Source organism: Halyomorpha halys, unplaced genomic scaffold (genome assembly GCF_000696795.3).
Source record: "Halyomorpha halys isolate HHAL.00 unplaced genomic scaffold, Hhal_1.1 Scaffold68.1, whole genome shotgun sequence".
In the NCBI taxonomy this organism is placed as follows: domain Eukaryota; kingdom Metazoa; phylum Arthropoda; class Insecta; order Hemiptera; family Pentatomidae; genus Halyomorpha; species Halyomorpha halys.
In genome coordinates, this window is record NW_027116161.1 from 664086 (window position 1) to 679459 (window position 15374).

Genomic DNA, 15374 nt, shown 5'->3' on the forward strand with positions numbered 1-15374 from the left:
GTCAAAAGTGAATTAACAGCCACTTTTGACCGAAACCCTGACCATCTTCTTATATAAATTTTTTTTTTAATCTGTACCGCTACAATCCATGAAGGGGCAGAGAATCAGTACTTTATAAAGAAGTAGTTTTACTAGACCAACGGTTGTGCAAGGAGGTGATTTGGTCAGAATCATGCTCCACCGCCAGATTTTTACCCAATTTAAGAGGGCTCCAAAAACCCACAGGAGTTGACTCACGGCTACATTGTAATAGAAAGCAATTTTCTGCCCAGCCGGATTCGAGATATAATCTTAGAGTTTCTAGAGCTATTTTAAGATTCATGAAGTATTATTAAAGTCTGAAAGTGCTTTCAGTACATAAAAAAATATATTAATATTTTTAAAAAATAATAAAACCAATTGTTTGTTTTTGTTTAATAGCGCAAAAAACATCACTGGTCATCAATGCCATTAATTTTTATTTGTGACACAATGTCTTTTGATTTTAAAAACTGAAATACTGATTTTATTGTTTTATCATCGTCTTTAAGGTTTTTTTTTTTTTTTTTAAATATTTGATTATTTAATATTATAAGCTATTGAGGTGTGATGTGAAATATGGGCATTCCAGGACGATATGGCTAATTGCCAAATTGTTGTTACAATATTGACATTGGGATGGGTTTGTTTTCAGATAAGATATGAGCAAGTGTGGCCTGTTCTCAGGCTAGTTTGTACGGCCTCTTCTACGGGACATTTACGGCTGAAGGTACCCTAGGGCTTGAAGTCCTTTTTAATAATTTTTACTTTACTCTTCGTCCCACAAAGATTGCCATCTATCTTTGATTTCCTTTTCGAGGGGTTTGCTTATTTCTGATGGAGTTTAAATTATCCCGTCCTTGGAGCCAACGGCGTACCCAGGATCAAAGCTAGGGGGGCAACCATAGTCAATTTTATTAAATTAATATTTTTTTCACTTCTAGGGGAGGGCAGCTGCCCCCTCCTGTCATCCTCTGGGAGCGCGAGAGCATTTCTTCCAACTCGATCGGTCAGTTCATTCCCTGCGATTCCAACGTGACTTGGAACCCATGTAAATGAAACTGACATATCCAGAGTGTTTAGGTAGAATCAAACAACTTGAAATAAAACGTATTTTATTAAGATTAACCGTTTATAAATATTTTCGTAACATTTAAATTAGCATATTATATTTATCGGGAGCCCCATGGCACCTAGGTAAGGCACGGTGCTACTAACTCCAAGGACCTGAATTCAAATCCGGCTGGACAGAAATTTTTTTTCTGTTATACTGTACCAGTGAGTCAACCCTGTGGGTTCTGGAGCCCTCCTGGGGTCCACCCAACCTTATAAATTGGGTAAAAATCTAGCGGTGCAGTGTGATTCTGACCAAATCACCTCCTTGCACAACCGTTGGTCTAGTAACAGTACTTCCTTACCAAGTACTGAACATCTGACCCTTCATGGGTTGTAGCGGTATAGATTTTAATTTGTTTAAATTATAGTTACCCCTGTGTTGTTTCGATATTTAATAAAAAAATATATCGATTTTTATCGAATATTATAGTATAGTATTATTATATACTATACTAATATTATAGTAAGAATATAGTAGAAAAATCTACTGATATTTTTGCGCTTATATAGTTCCCATACCTCTTCAAATGGAGATTTTTTTGAATAGTTGGAGGATACGAAACTTTTAATCCTCGTCTTGAAGAATGTACTGGTGCTATGGTTCGATCCGTTCCTCTGAATATTAAATAAACGCTTCCTTCCTACACCGTTTTTAATTTTATGAAGTTGAGGGGGGGGGGGCTTAAATAATAATCTTAATAGCTATTGTAAGCGGAGTCGAGCAGGGAGACGTGATAAGACACTCCTTGATCCTATCCCACAGCTTGATATTTGAAGGACCTTTCATCTCAGTTCTCTGGATGCTTGAGGTAATTTTTAAGTGTTAATAGTAATTTTTTTTTCTATTTCACCTGCTCGGCTTGGGAAAAGTCGCAACTTTGCTCCGGCCCGAGGAGAGGAATGAAGGCAAGGATATTGCCTCCCCCAATATTTTATGAAGATCGCAAGAGTGTCTCTAGCCCCTTCGATATTCCAAATGGGTTTACTTAAAAATCTTCTGTTAAAAAAAGAAATAATGAGATCAAGTCAGATGAATAATGCTTGAATGGGTTTGTTGTAAGTAGTATGATGTTCTCAATATTGAAATAAAAAACGCAACAAATCACTCTGCAAATGATAAGATAATATTAATATAACTAATTCAAAAGAGTATAAATTACAAATTACTTTCTTATTTCCAAAAATTAAAAATTTCATAATTATCTATTTTTATATTTTATTGATTTTAAAAATCTTTCAATTTTTTCAATTAAACATTGAAATATAAATATATATGTATAGGAAGATGGTCAGGGTTGCGACAAAAATAGTTTACAACTATTTATTTTCCGAAGTTTCGCCCCATTTTGTAGGGCTTCATCAGGGCTAAAAAGATACAAAATGATACAATGATAAGAATAAAAATACAAAGATAAGATACAATGTTAAGAATAAAAATAAGTGACAATGGCAAGAGTAAATTGTTTTATAAAAATACGTAAAATATACAGTTAAAAAATACAGGAGAAGTACATAAAACAAAACAATACGGGAAAAAAAATATAGAGATTAAATAAACGTCATGAAAAAATAATAATTATACATAAATAAGTAATAATAAAGATATAAAATGATAATAAATGAGCAAAGAACAAGTCAAGACAACCTACCTGTTCAAAGCAAACGATGAAGCGGAAGCGTGGAGGAGTGGGGAACTGGCTCTCCCCACCAGCCGTTCAACGGTTATATTTCAATTTAAAATATGTCGCGTATACAGGAAGTAGTGATAAAGATATGACGAAAAATGAAAAATGATAAGAGAAAGATATAGAAATATGATGATAATAATAATAAATATAATAATTTTTAATTTAGGAATTTTATTCTTAACATTGTATCTTATCTTTGTATTTTTATTCTTATCATTGTATCATTTTGTATCTTTATAGCCCTGAAGAAGCCCTACAAAGTGGGGCGAAACGTCGGAAAATAAATAGTTGTAAACTATTTTTGTTTCTCCTTTGACCACAACCCTGACCATCTTCCTATATATCAATTTTTACGGTCAACTATATATACATATACAAAATATTGAAATATAAATGTTTTTATTTTTAAATTTTTTCTCTTTTTTCAATAAGTTTTAATAAAATCAATCGCTTTTTAAACAAACATTTTAACTAGAATAAAATACAGTAACTAGTTAAAGATAAAAAAAGAAATGTTGAAAGATTAAACGGACCTTAAGTGACAGTTGCTTTACTGTTATTATGTTGACTTTTGAAATATTTTATGGAGGTTCCCATTAACACCTGTTATACTTTCATCTTAATATATAAATTAACAGGTGCCGCTTTCTCCCTGTTTTAAGGATAATTGTATCTCAAATGTCTATGAGCTGAGATTATTAATGGCGATTCGCAATTGCATGAATATGTAATAAAGTTGAGTTTAAAATAAAATTGTCAATGAAGTTAAAAAAAATTTTTATAAAACTCAAACTACAGCGTACTAGAATTTAGATCCATGTTAATTTTTGTCATAAACTTAAATCTTTTTATATTTTTAATAAATATCTCCTGTAACATTCTATGCAATAATTAAATAATAATATCAATAAATAATTATTGAAAAAATCATGATTTTGAAACAGCGTCAAACATAAGAAATTGTCGCTGCGCTATTAACACGACAACTGTTTCAAATATGTGAACTAAACTTCAAATTTGGCCTCCTCAGGCTTCGAAAAATGTTTTGATTTATTTACGTGCGGACGAGAGTAAAAAATAATAAATACTGGGTACCTAGAAGAACTTCGAGGAACAGAGTTATACCGCGAAAAATTCCTCATAAAAAATAAATTATTGTGTTAAATTTAAGTCTATGCAAACTCAAGGGCAACAGCTTGAATGCATTGATATTTAAAATAATAATAATCATGTTCTCTAACTTTTTTTTTTGTTTTCTCTAATTCACAACAGTAAAGATGATTGTTTAATTATTATGATAATTTAGTAGGAGCTAAATATTACTCATAGATCATAGAAGTATCTTATAGCTGGTTATGTTAATAATGAATGAGAAATATAATGAAATTTTATTCTGGAACACCTAGTCCCCTAAGAATAATTATAATGAACATTTGAGTGCCAATTGTCTGGCATGAAATGGCTTAGTTGCTAAGTAATTATACAATCAATACAATAAATAAAAATATAAAAAATATAATTGAAAAATAAAAACAAAATTGCTGAAGTTTCAAACTTTGTACTTATAAATATTCAAATCATAAAGTAAACAATAAAAGTAGTTGACATTTCCATATTGAAATAAATTAATAAATTAAAAAAAAAATACACACACGCATATATATATCATACGTTGTATTTTACTGTCACAGATTTGAGGAAGATTGATAGTTGAGGAGTGGAAGAAATAGTTTATGTTTAAACGTGGTTAATGAATTTTTACGAATGGATGTGGGTTGAGAATTCTAGCACGGATTAAAGTACCCGTTCTATGAAAAGGAACATGGAAGTTTGTGGGTTGGGATCTGGTATTTAAGGAGTGGACAAAGGCAACAAATTTTAGTTTTAAATGTTCTAAAAAGATAAACACCATTGAAGTACTTCCGACAGAATAGATGATGGAGACACTTGGCTTCGGCGTACCAACTGGATGTCCTTAGTTTTTTCAACAGTAAGCTTGAGATCATTGATGTCCATTCGTTGATGTTAACCTATATCGTCTTGCAGCTTGCGGATCGCCTCGAGCATTTCAGAAGTAACAAGGATAGGTAAATTTAAGTCATCAGCGTATTGTGAATGAATAATAGAATCAGGGAGGTCATTAATATATATTGAGAAAAGTGTAGGTGAGAGTGGGGGTCCTGAGGAACACCACGTATTAGTTGAAGGGTACTGGAACGGGATTTATTGAGAATTGTGACAGTTTGGAAGCGATGTGATAGGAAGGACTGGAACCATTTTGAAATACTATTTGATAGGGAGGGGTTTTGGAGTTTGGAGATAGTGATTTTCCATCTGTCAGTGGAGGTTTAAAGGTCTCGTATAGTTCGCGTGGAATATGGATATCTGCTTCAGTACTGGAAAGGATCGAATAGAGCTTTTTGTTCAAGGAATGTGTTAAGCTGTGAATGTACTATTCTTTCGAATGGTTTTTTATAATCTATGATTGGAGAGGATGGAGATAAGCTCAATGGACGGGCGACTTTTTTTTCCAAGCAGAAGGAAATATGGAATTATTTAGTAAAAAAATGTAAATATGCAAAATGATAGGAATGATGAAACGCAGGCATAGTTTTAATGAGTATACTGTATTATATTTAATTTAAATGATTTAATCCACGAAAAAAATTAACTTTAAATTATATTTTAGTAGCGATGAAACAGATATAATAAAGCTAAATGTACAAAATAAAAAACAAACTGCATACAAAAAAAGAGAAATTGAATTTTTTCAAATTTTGAACGTTCTTTAATTTTTTTGAATCAACAATTATAAATTAATGAACCAATATTATCTTTTTATGGTTTACATTGTAGACTTACTTGAAAATATGCTTTTCTTAATGTGATATCCGATCTGCTTCATTTCTGCCCCTCTGCCCTTTGTTTGGTTCAAATAGAGCTCTACTCAATAATTTTAAAGTGCAAATCCATGAAATTAAAAGATTGAAAGATACTTTACTGTTAGGGTATTCTAATTTGGGCAAGGTAGTTCTTCACTTTTCCAAAATGGTGTCCATATTATTGGAGCAGTCTTAATTTTGTTTAAAATATAAATTCTGGGTTGAGAATTCTAGAACGATCACGGATTATAAAGGATTTTTGTAAGGAAACCGTTCTATGAAAAGGAATATACAAGTTTGTGGGTTGGGATCTGGTATTTAAGTGTGTTATCCCTAAAAAATTATTATAATTTTAATGTTAATAAATTGAGTTTTAGAATATGTCCCAATTCATTTTTTAGTTTATACATCCCTCTTATGTACATACTTGAAGGCATGGTTTGGTCCAGCATTGATAACATAAAACCTTCAGTCCTTAGAGGATAGACGGTCATTAAAGGGATATTTAGTTGATATTCCATGAATGGAATTATATTTCCATCCATAAATCATTAATCAATTATATGATTATTAACATTAGGCTGATGGTTTCTTACTGTCTTCACTTGGTTCACAGCTATTAGATTCCTGTCCATTGACCAAAGTATGTGCGAATTCAGTAGCCTGTCACTGTTGTAACTCTGAAAGATGTAATTACAAAAATATTAATTTAAACCAATTTTATCACGTATAACTAACATCATTATTTTTTATGTCATATCAGGAGGGTGAGATTAAATGCTTGAAATATAATTCTTGAAAGGGAGATAATAAAACTAGTGAAAATGTACCTTCCCTCTGAAGGAAAAATCTTTAATTATCATTTTTGTTTCTCATCATTGTTGAAGCCCTGGGTATGTACTATTTGGTATGGCCAGAACGTTGAAAATGCAATAAAATATAAATTTTAAATTACAAAAACTTTTTTTTTTTTTTTTATTATAAATCACATATACTGATCCCTCTTGAATGAATTACTGGGAATATACTAATCCCCATTTAATGAATTACCGCAATTTAACCATCACTTAAATAATGGATTATGAAGACACAAGTCCTTGTCAACAGAACTGTCTTATTATAAAAGAACAGATTTTCGTTTGTCACATTATTCACATATAGGAATATGAATGACAAAATTTATTCATTTTATTATTTCCTCCCTTGTTAAATTTCTTGTTTAAAATTGACAAATTTGGGATAATGCAATGATTGACATATAAAGCTTTGAATTCAACCTAAAAAAAAATGTGAAGAAAATTCTTGGAATAGTATTAACCTGTGGTTTCTTGTAATTGAAAAAGTCTCTCAAGAATAAGCTTGTTTGAGAGAAGGTTCGGTTTTATTGTTTTTAACTTGGATTCCCAATTTGCATTGTATACTTCTATTTTCCCGTCTGATTTTGTTGTGACTAGTAAGAATTTCAATTTTATATATAGTATAAATCAAATATAGCAAAAATCTGTTGGTCTGATTAATATGAAAATATTTAACATTTTTAAAACTGACTTCTTACATGATAGTTTTTTTGTTAATAGTATATTCTTATGTAAATGCATAATTGTTTACCTTTTCAATTATGACATGCTATGTGAAATTTCAGGGAAAATAAAAAATGGAATTTTGCTTGGAAGAATATTTTTAAATATTCCAATCAACTCGGTGCCTTCAATATTTTCCCTAAAACATAAAATCTAGGTTATTTCAAGAAGCTGAAAAATTAAATTTTATTTATTTTCATATTAGAATTTTAAAAACTTTTGATAAATTTAGATTTCTCATAGCTCTTCTATTATGGAGAAAAGTTTGGATTTTTAATCAAAGTAAAACCAAGCAGTTTTTTGTATTTGTTAGCGTAATTGTGAAGAGTACTAAGCGTTTTTTCTAAAACTTAAAATTGAGGTGATGCTAAGTTGAAAAGATTAATTTTATTTATTTTCATAATAGAATTTTAAAAACATTTATTAAAATTAGATTTCTCATAGCTCTTTTATTATGAACAAATGTTTGGATTTTTAATCAGAGTAAAACCAAGCAGTTTTTTGTATTTTTTAGCGTCATTATGAAGAGTATTAACTGAGTTTAATTTGTTTCAGACAAGGTTTGTAAGCTTTTCGTGAATTGGTATAAATTAAACTATAAAGTTGATTATTGCAGGATTCGCGTGCTTAACACGCATATTGAGTTTTTGTTGTATCATTTTTTATATTTTGGGTTTTTTACTGGACGATTTTGCATATTTTGGGTTTTTTTACTGCACTAAAATCCGGTCTCTACTCATTATACTATATCGGTAATAATTGAGCATAGCGTCCTTAAACTTTTATATTCTTCTCACAAGGTATGAAAAATCTATCTGATAAATGATCCAGTATTTTTTAATTTGTATGAAATGTTTTTGGAAAAACTATGAGTTATATTTAAATAGTGATTAATTTACGTTGTAGGCTGTTTTATAAAAAAAAAAAAAAATGAAAAATAATTATTTTAATAAAAATTTACAACCAATATTGGTTTTAATAAGTACATTTTAATAACAAATTGAGGACGAGATGCCCTTCTGTGAAGATAGTATCAGTTGGAACTCATTCCATGATGCGTCACGTACCAGCACGAAATCGCGTGAATAGCATTTGAAAAAAAAAGTAAATTACTTTTTATCTCGCAATATATTGGTTTGATACATGCTTACTATCAGGGAGAAAATCATTAGTTGCTTAACGTCATAAACCCTTCAACGTAACTCCAAGATATAATGGTAAATGAATAAATAAAAATATAATAATAAATAAAATGGTATAATTACTTAATATATATTTCGAAACACTAGATTTATATTATTATTAACACAAACAACAATTGATCCACTTCTACTCTCAACTATTTATGTCAAAAGAGATAAAAAGGGCATTAAAGGATTATGTTATGGTAGAAATTTCATTGTTTCAAACCAAACAATAAATTGAAAAACAAAAAAAACATAGATAGTAATCATCAATCTGGATTCTTTATATAAAATTCCAAGCATTAATTGTCGAGCCATATTGGTGAAACAAAGCAATATGATAAAGATATAATGTATCAACATTGAAATGACATAAAAAAGGACCCAAAGAACAGCATTGGTACAAAAAGTTCAAAATAAACATGATTTTGATTTTGAAAATGTCAAGGTAATACATAAAGAAAATAATAATTTTGGAAGAAAAATATTATCCAGTAAAATTTAAATCAGAAATTTTAAGTAAGATAAATATGTAATTATTAGTAAAATGTTAGTTATAAGATGAAATGTTCAAATTCTTGAAATATATATGCATCTGTATATATATATACATATATGCACATGTACATGTAAAAATATAAAAAAGGGGGGTATGGATACAAAAGAATGTGTGTAATTAAAATACAATATTTATAGTTTTAAACAATGTTAAGTTATAAGCAACAAATTAAAAAAGAACGTTAATTAAATTGTAAATTTAAACTTAGTAATAAAATTATTTCAGAGTCCTAACCTGTTGAAGGTCGGTTTTTTTGTTAATAAGGTTAAAGAAAACAATATTTTGTTAGGAATAGTTTTGAATTGTTATTATAAAATTTGTGAGTGAATAATAAATTTTAAAATAGTGTTTGAAACTGTTATGATATTATTTTAATATTTTTCTAAAGACATGAAATGGGCAATAAGCCTGCAAAAGAGACATTTTAAGGATATATATGACATCAATGATTAAGGTATATTCAAAAACATTAGTATTGTATGAGTAATTATAATATAAAAACAAATTTTATATGTTGTCTCCTTGAGAATGGCCTGAAGACCAAAACGTTGGAGATGTTTTGAAATAAATAGTTGAGAGTAAAAGTGGATCAATTGTTATTTGTGTTAATAATAAAACAAACCACCCTCAAACAATCAATATAATAAATCGTTAATCTAATTAGATTTATAATTAAATCCAGTAAATGAATTGCTAATACCAATAATAAAACAGGCAATTCTGTGGACAGTATACCTCGTGAATAACTAATAAAAAGTCTGTTATTTCACCTAATTTTGGATTAATTTAATGAATACTAGGTATAATTACTTGCCAAAAATGATGAGTCTACCAAGGAGAATAAAAAATGGTGGCCGTTTTAAAACATAAAAAAAATAATTTTTCATTCAGAGCTCCAAATCTTTAAAAGAACCAACAACACTAGAAAAGCTAATATAAGACTATTTAAAAGTAGAATAAATTTGCTAAACTTTAAGCCCTAGTAGAGCTATTAAGTTCAATAGTTCCCGAGAACAATTTTTCTTTATGAATTTATTGTGGGAAATTATTATCTCAGGAACCATATAACTTACTGATGTCTATTAGTACTCAAATTAAACCTAGTTTAATGTACAATGATATGAGAAATAGTTTTCATGGCACAACAATAAATTAACATGATGATTTCTAGTTGTTCAGGAAAAACTTTTGATTTAGGACAAAGTATATATTAGTGACTATTGGATGTAGGGTCCACCTATTAGTACAAGAGCCCAAGAGGAGGAAAAAGGCAATTATCTCACCCCAATTATTGATTACTTTAATGAAAACTATGTATGATTAATAGTCAAAATTGATGAGTCTGCCAAGTATAGGTAGGGGGAATAAAAAATGTCAGCTGTATCAAAGCGATAAAAAAAACTAATTTTTCATTCGGAGCTTTATATCTTGAAAAGTAGGAACAACACAAGGAAACCTAAGAGAACGTCATTTAAAAAAGAGTAAATTTGCTAAAATATGAGCCCTAATAGAGTTATTTAAGTTAATTAGTTTTCGAGATATGGCTTTTTATAAAGCAACATTTCATAAAAATGTTGTTTGGGACGTACTAAAAGATCAGTAGTTAGTGAATTTATTTTGAAAAATTTATATCTCGAAAACCATTTGACGTGCAGATGTCTATTACCACTCAAATTGAAGCCAGTTTAATGAGCTATAATGTAGTTTATGATGTTTATCTTCGTAGGGGTGATAGTTTACATGAAATTTGCTAAAATAAATAGATTTATTGTTGTTCGGACAAATTTTCATTTGCCAAATTCATATTCATATGTGAGTATCATAAAAACTACTACCTCTAGGAAGATAAGTGTCCTCAAGTACTTTATAGTAAATTAAATTTCCTTTATTTTGAGTGTTAGCAGACATGTCTGCGTCTTATGGGTCTAGAGATATATTATTTCATAAATCCAACATTTTATACGAACAACTAGAAATTAACATTTTGTGAGTTTATTTTGTCAAATATTATAAAAACTACTACTCCTACAAAGATAAACATAATTAACTATTTTGTAGTAAATTTAACTAGCTTTAATTTGAGCTCTGGGAAACATCTGTACGTCAAATGGTTTCTGAAATGAAGTTTTTCATAAATTAAATTTATTATCTGAACAACTATAAACCAATTTATTTTAGCAAATATCATGAAAACTACTATTCCTACGAAGGTAAAGGTCATAAACTTTTTTATAGTCAATTAAACTGGCTTTAATTTAAGTGCTTATAAAAATCAATATGTCACATAGTTCCTGAGATATAGATTTCTCAAAATTAATTAATTAACTACTAATCTTCCAGTAGATTTTAAGAAATTGTGCTTTTTAAAAAGCTATATCTCGAGAACTATTAGACGTAAATAGCTCTTTTAGGGCTAATATTTCAGAAAATTTTCTCTTCTTTAAATAAAGTTCTCTTAGGTTTTCTAGTGTTGTTAGTAGTTTTTAAGATATAGAGCTCCGTATGAAAAATTAGTGTTTTTTTAACGTTTTGAAAAAGCCGCCATTTTTTACTCCCCCTACCTATACTTGGCAGACTCATCAATTTCGACTAGAAATTTATTCCTAGTTTTCATTTAAGTTATCAAAAATTGGGGTGAGATAATTGCCTTTTTTTCTTCCCGGCTCTTGTACTATATTACTGACTCTTTAAGGAAGATTTTGTGGTCTTTCATCAATTTCTCCCTTATTTTTTCACTGATTATTACAATTTAAAATTTCACATTTAGGCCAATACCTATTCTTGCCCTTCAGCTTATGAAATGTATCAAAATGACGATTTGATCCAATTTTCCACTTAAAATTTGGAAAAAGATATTTTCATCTTCACTGTGCTAAATACTTGTAGGACCAGGTTTCCCGAAGATACTATATTTGCTACTTACTTTACAATGAAGTGTGATACAACTCACTACAGGAACCCATCTGTTCACGTCAACAAGTGATGCTAACATTTGATCTTCACTATACTGGTTTCCGCTCACAAATGCCTTCTGAATATGGAGTTTTTCTCCTTGATACATGCCGGGATGTGAGCCGTTTTAGCTCATCTGAAAAGTAAATGCATAATTCGAGACTGTTTCTAATATATAAAATATAAAATGAGTAATAATAAAAATTAAAATAAAGGTAGTGTGACTATGAATTAATTTTATATTTATTAAAATTTATAAAAGAATGTCCTGCAGCAGTCTAGGCTTCAGTTTTCGGGTTGAGGTTGGGTTTCCCAGGTTGTAGGTCAATGCTCCTTTAACTGTCAGCAACTGGGAGTGGAACTTCATGAACCGTTTTTTTATGTAAGCCTCTATTGACTCCACTTGTAATTCGCGATGCAATTGGCTATTTCTTATGAACCAAGGAGCATTAACTGCGATTCTAAGGACTTTATTTTGAAAAGATTTTCTTTTTCGTGAAGGATGCCGCTCCCCAGACTTCACAGCCATACATCAGCAGTGGCCTGAGAATTGTTTTAAATATATGAACAGTTGTTTCTGGTTTTAGTTTGGAATTTCTGTTTAGGATAGGATATAGCATTGCTAACCTTGCATAAGTTTGAATTAGTTTGATGTTGATATGGTGATTCCAGGTAAGGCGGCGATCTAGGTGAATTCCCAGGTATGTTACTGTTTCAGCAAGTTTAATGTGCTATAAAATAACATATAAGGGTAGTAATTTTTATGATATTTGTAAATGAATAAGAAGTTTTGTCCGAATAACTATAAATCAATTTGTTTTAGCAAATATCATGAAAACTACTACTCCTAAGAAGATTAATGTCATGAACTACTTTATAACACAGTAGCTTTAATTGGAGTGATAATAGACATCTATAAGTCTCATGGTTCTTGAGATATAGATTTCCCACAATAAATTCACCATCTACTAATTTTATTAAATGTTAGTACATTTTATTAAATGTTGCTTTTAAAAAAAATATCTCAGGAACTAAATCATAAACAGCTCTGTTAGGGCTCAAATTTACTCTACTTTAAATGATTTTTATTAGGTTTTTTCAATGTTAATATTCTTCAAAATGAAAAATTATTTTTTTTAGAGTTTTGAAATAGCCATATTTTTTTATTTTCCCAAACTATGCTTGGCAGACTCATCTATTTTGACTAGTAATTATATATAGTTCTCATTAAAGTTATCAAACGTTGGGTTGAAATAACTGATTTTTTTTCTCCACTTGGGCTCTTGTACTGTGATTTGGTTTTCTCTTTAACACCTGCGTCACAGAATAAAAATGGACTCAAGAAATTGAGATTTTTTGTGGTACGGGGTCATTAAAACGACCGCTTTGGATTCGAATTAAAAAATAAAAATTCCTACACCTGTGTCGTTTTACTTAAATTAAAGGGGCATTTATGCCAAATTAAGTAAAATCGAAAGAGTTTACACTCAGGCGTAGATTACATTCGCCAAACGATCCCCTCTCCATCGTGAGATCTTTGTTAAGTAGTTTCCAATTGCCGTGACTCCACATGCATGAATCGATCTTTTTCCAATCGATGAGATCATTCACGGTATATGTTCATGCTCACGTAAAAAATATTACCTCTCTTGCCATGCAGACGTTGGTCCATATTTTCTCCAGTTTAATATATTTTTTTTAGAAACTTCCATAGTTCACTCTGGAGGAATTATAATTGAAACTCAATTATAACAAAGTAAACATGAAAATTGTCGTGATTTTCGTCGATTTAATAAAATCCCATCCACTGCTTTGGCTTAGGAATGGTCAAATTATTTTTCTAGACTCAATTATAACTAAAAAACACCGATTTGTGTCAAATTAGTGAAAACGAAATAAAATTTTTACTCATTACTTTTATTTAGATTTCGACTATTACAGCACTTATTAGACAAACGGTCTAAACTTCCAACACATTACAAAAGACTGATCTACATGACTGTAATAAGACCAATCTGGGTATATGGAGTTGAGCTTTGGGGCTCCACTAAACCTTCGAATTCCTCTCGTATCCAATCTTTACAATGAAAAAATCCTCAATAGTCCTTACTTTGTCACAAATAAAATCATACATAAAGACCTTAATATTCCTTATGTAACCGATCTAGTCCGAACCATATATCACTCCTTCCGTTATAAACTCCCTAACCACTCAAACCCCCTAGTTTCTAACCTTGCATCCTCTTCCATTCCTGACAATCCTCTGAGGTGCCTGAAAAGAAGATGGCCACGAGACCTACTAATGTAAAATGTCATTAGAGTACTACCAATGGCTAGTTTCTCTACACGGCTGTAACACTCCATTTTAACGAAAATCAAATTTACTGAAAGTATTATATAATATAGAGTTGTAAATTTCAATAAAGATATTTAGAAAAAAAATTACTTTTATTTATGAAACTAGCAGAGTTTTTAAAAAATATTTTTAATATTTTTACATAAAATTTAATGCTTGAACTAAATTTCTCATTGGAAACGATATCTCATATCAATTTTATAAGATTTCACCCTCTATTTTTACTTAAAATATAAGCTTATCGTATATGATAGATGAGTTGAAGGTCCCCGATAGAGATCAACTTAAGGTGCGCCGTTTTACGGCTGACTGAACGCCAATCCCACAGTTGAGTAATAATAATTTCGTCCAATACTACTCACCTATAAAAACATCTTCGTAATATTTTCTTAGGATAGGTAATCATAGAAAAAACGTACGTCTGATATTTTCTCTGAGCCCTTGATCACACTGAAAAAAAAAAATGGAATTAAAAACTCACAAAGGCCTAGTCAAATTAATTATAATTTATAAAGGCAGGTTAAAAGTCAGTTTTGTGATTAATATTCGAAACCGAGAACTGGACCAAGAATTCTTTACAAACTTATTTTTTATTTTTTTATTTTCCCATGTTACGATTTGATTTTTCACTTCATTACACTCAAGGATATTTTTTTTTACCATAGCCTTATAATAGTAAAATACAACAATAGTGTAGTAATTCATGTTTACAACTAACTTAATGATGAATTACAATATAAAGAAACGAAATCTAGTTTTAAGTGGTAATCACAATTTGAATATATGATAGCTTGAAATAAAAGTCATTTTTTTTATTAGTGTTCTTTGAAGTTATTTTGGAAGATTACTTATATTCATTGATTAAGTGTGAATTTACTTTTCATACCAATAATCCTTTATTCATTAAAAATGTTCTTATAATTTAAAGGAACTTAGTATAATATGTTAATATGATTTTTTTAAACATTTGGAACTATTTTTATAGTTAATGACGAAATAATAATAAATTCCACTAGTAGGATAAAATTAATATAATTAG

At 29.7% G+C, this 15374-nt stretch overlaps 1 long non-coding RNA gene across 1 annotated transcript in view; it reads right to left on the reverse strand.

Annotated features, from left to right (window-relative positions):
- Positions 1–5622: 5622 nt before the first annotated feature.
- LOC106692732 (uncharacterized) overlaps positions 5623–15374 on the reverse strand; it is a 10162-nt gene continuing 410 nt past the window's right edge. The window contains exons 2-5 of the long non-coding RNA XR_001344997.2: positions 14698–14785; positions 11951–12115; positions 7313–7423; positions 5623–6384 (exon numbers count right to left, since the gene is read on the reverse strand). This is a non-coding gene — a long non-coding RNA (uncharacterized lncRNA). The remainder of the gene's footprint in view (positions 6385–7312; positions 7424–11950; positions 12116–14697; positions 14786–15374) is intronic.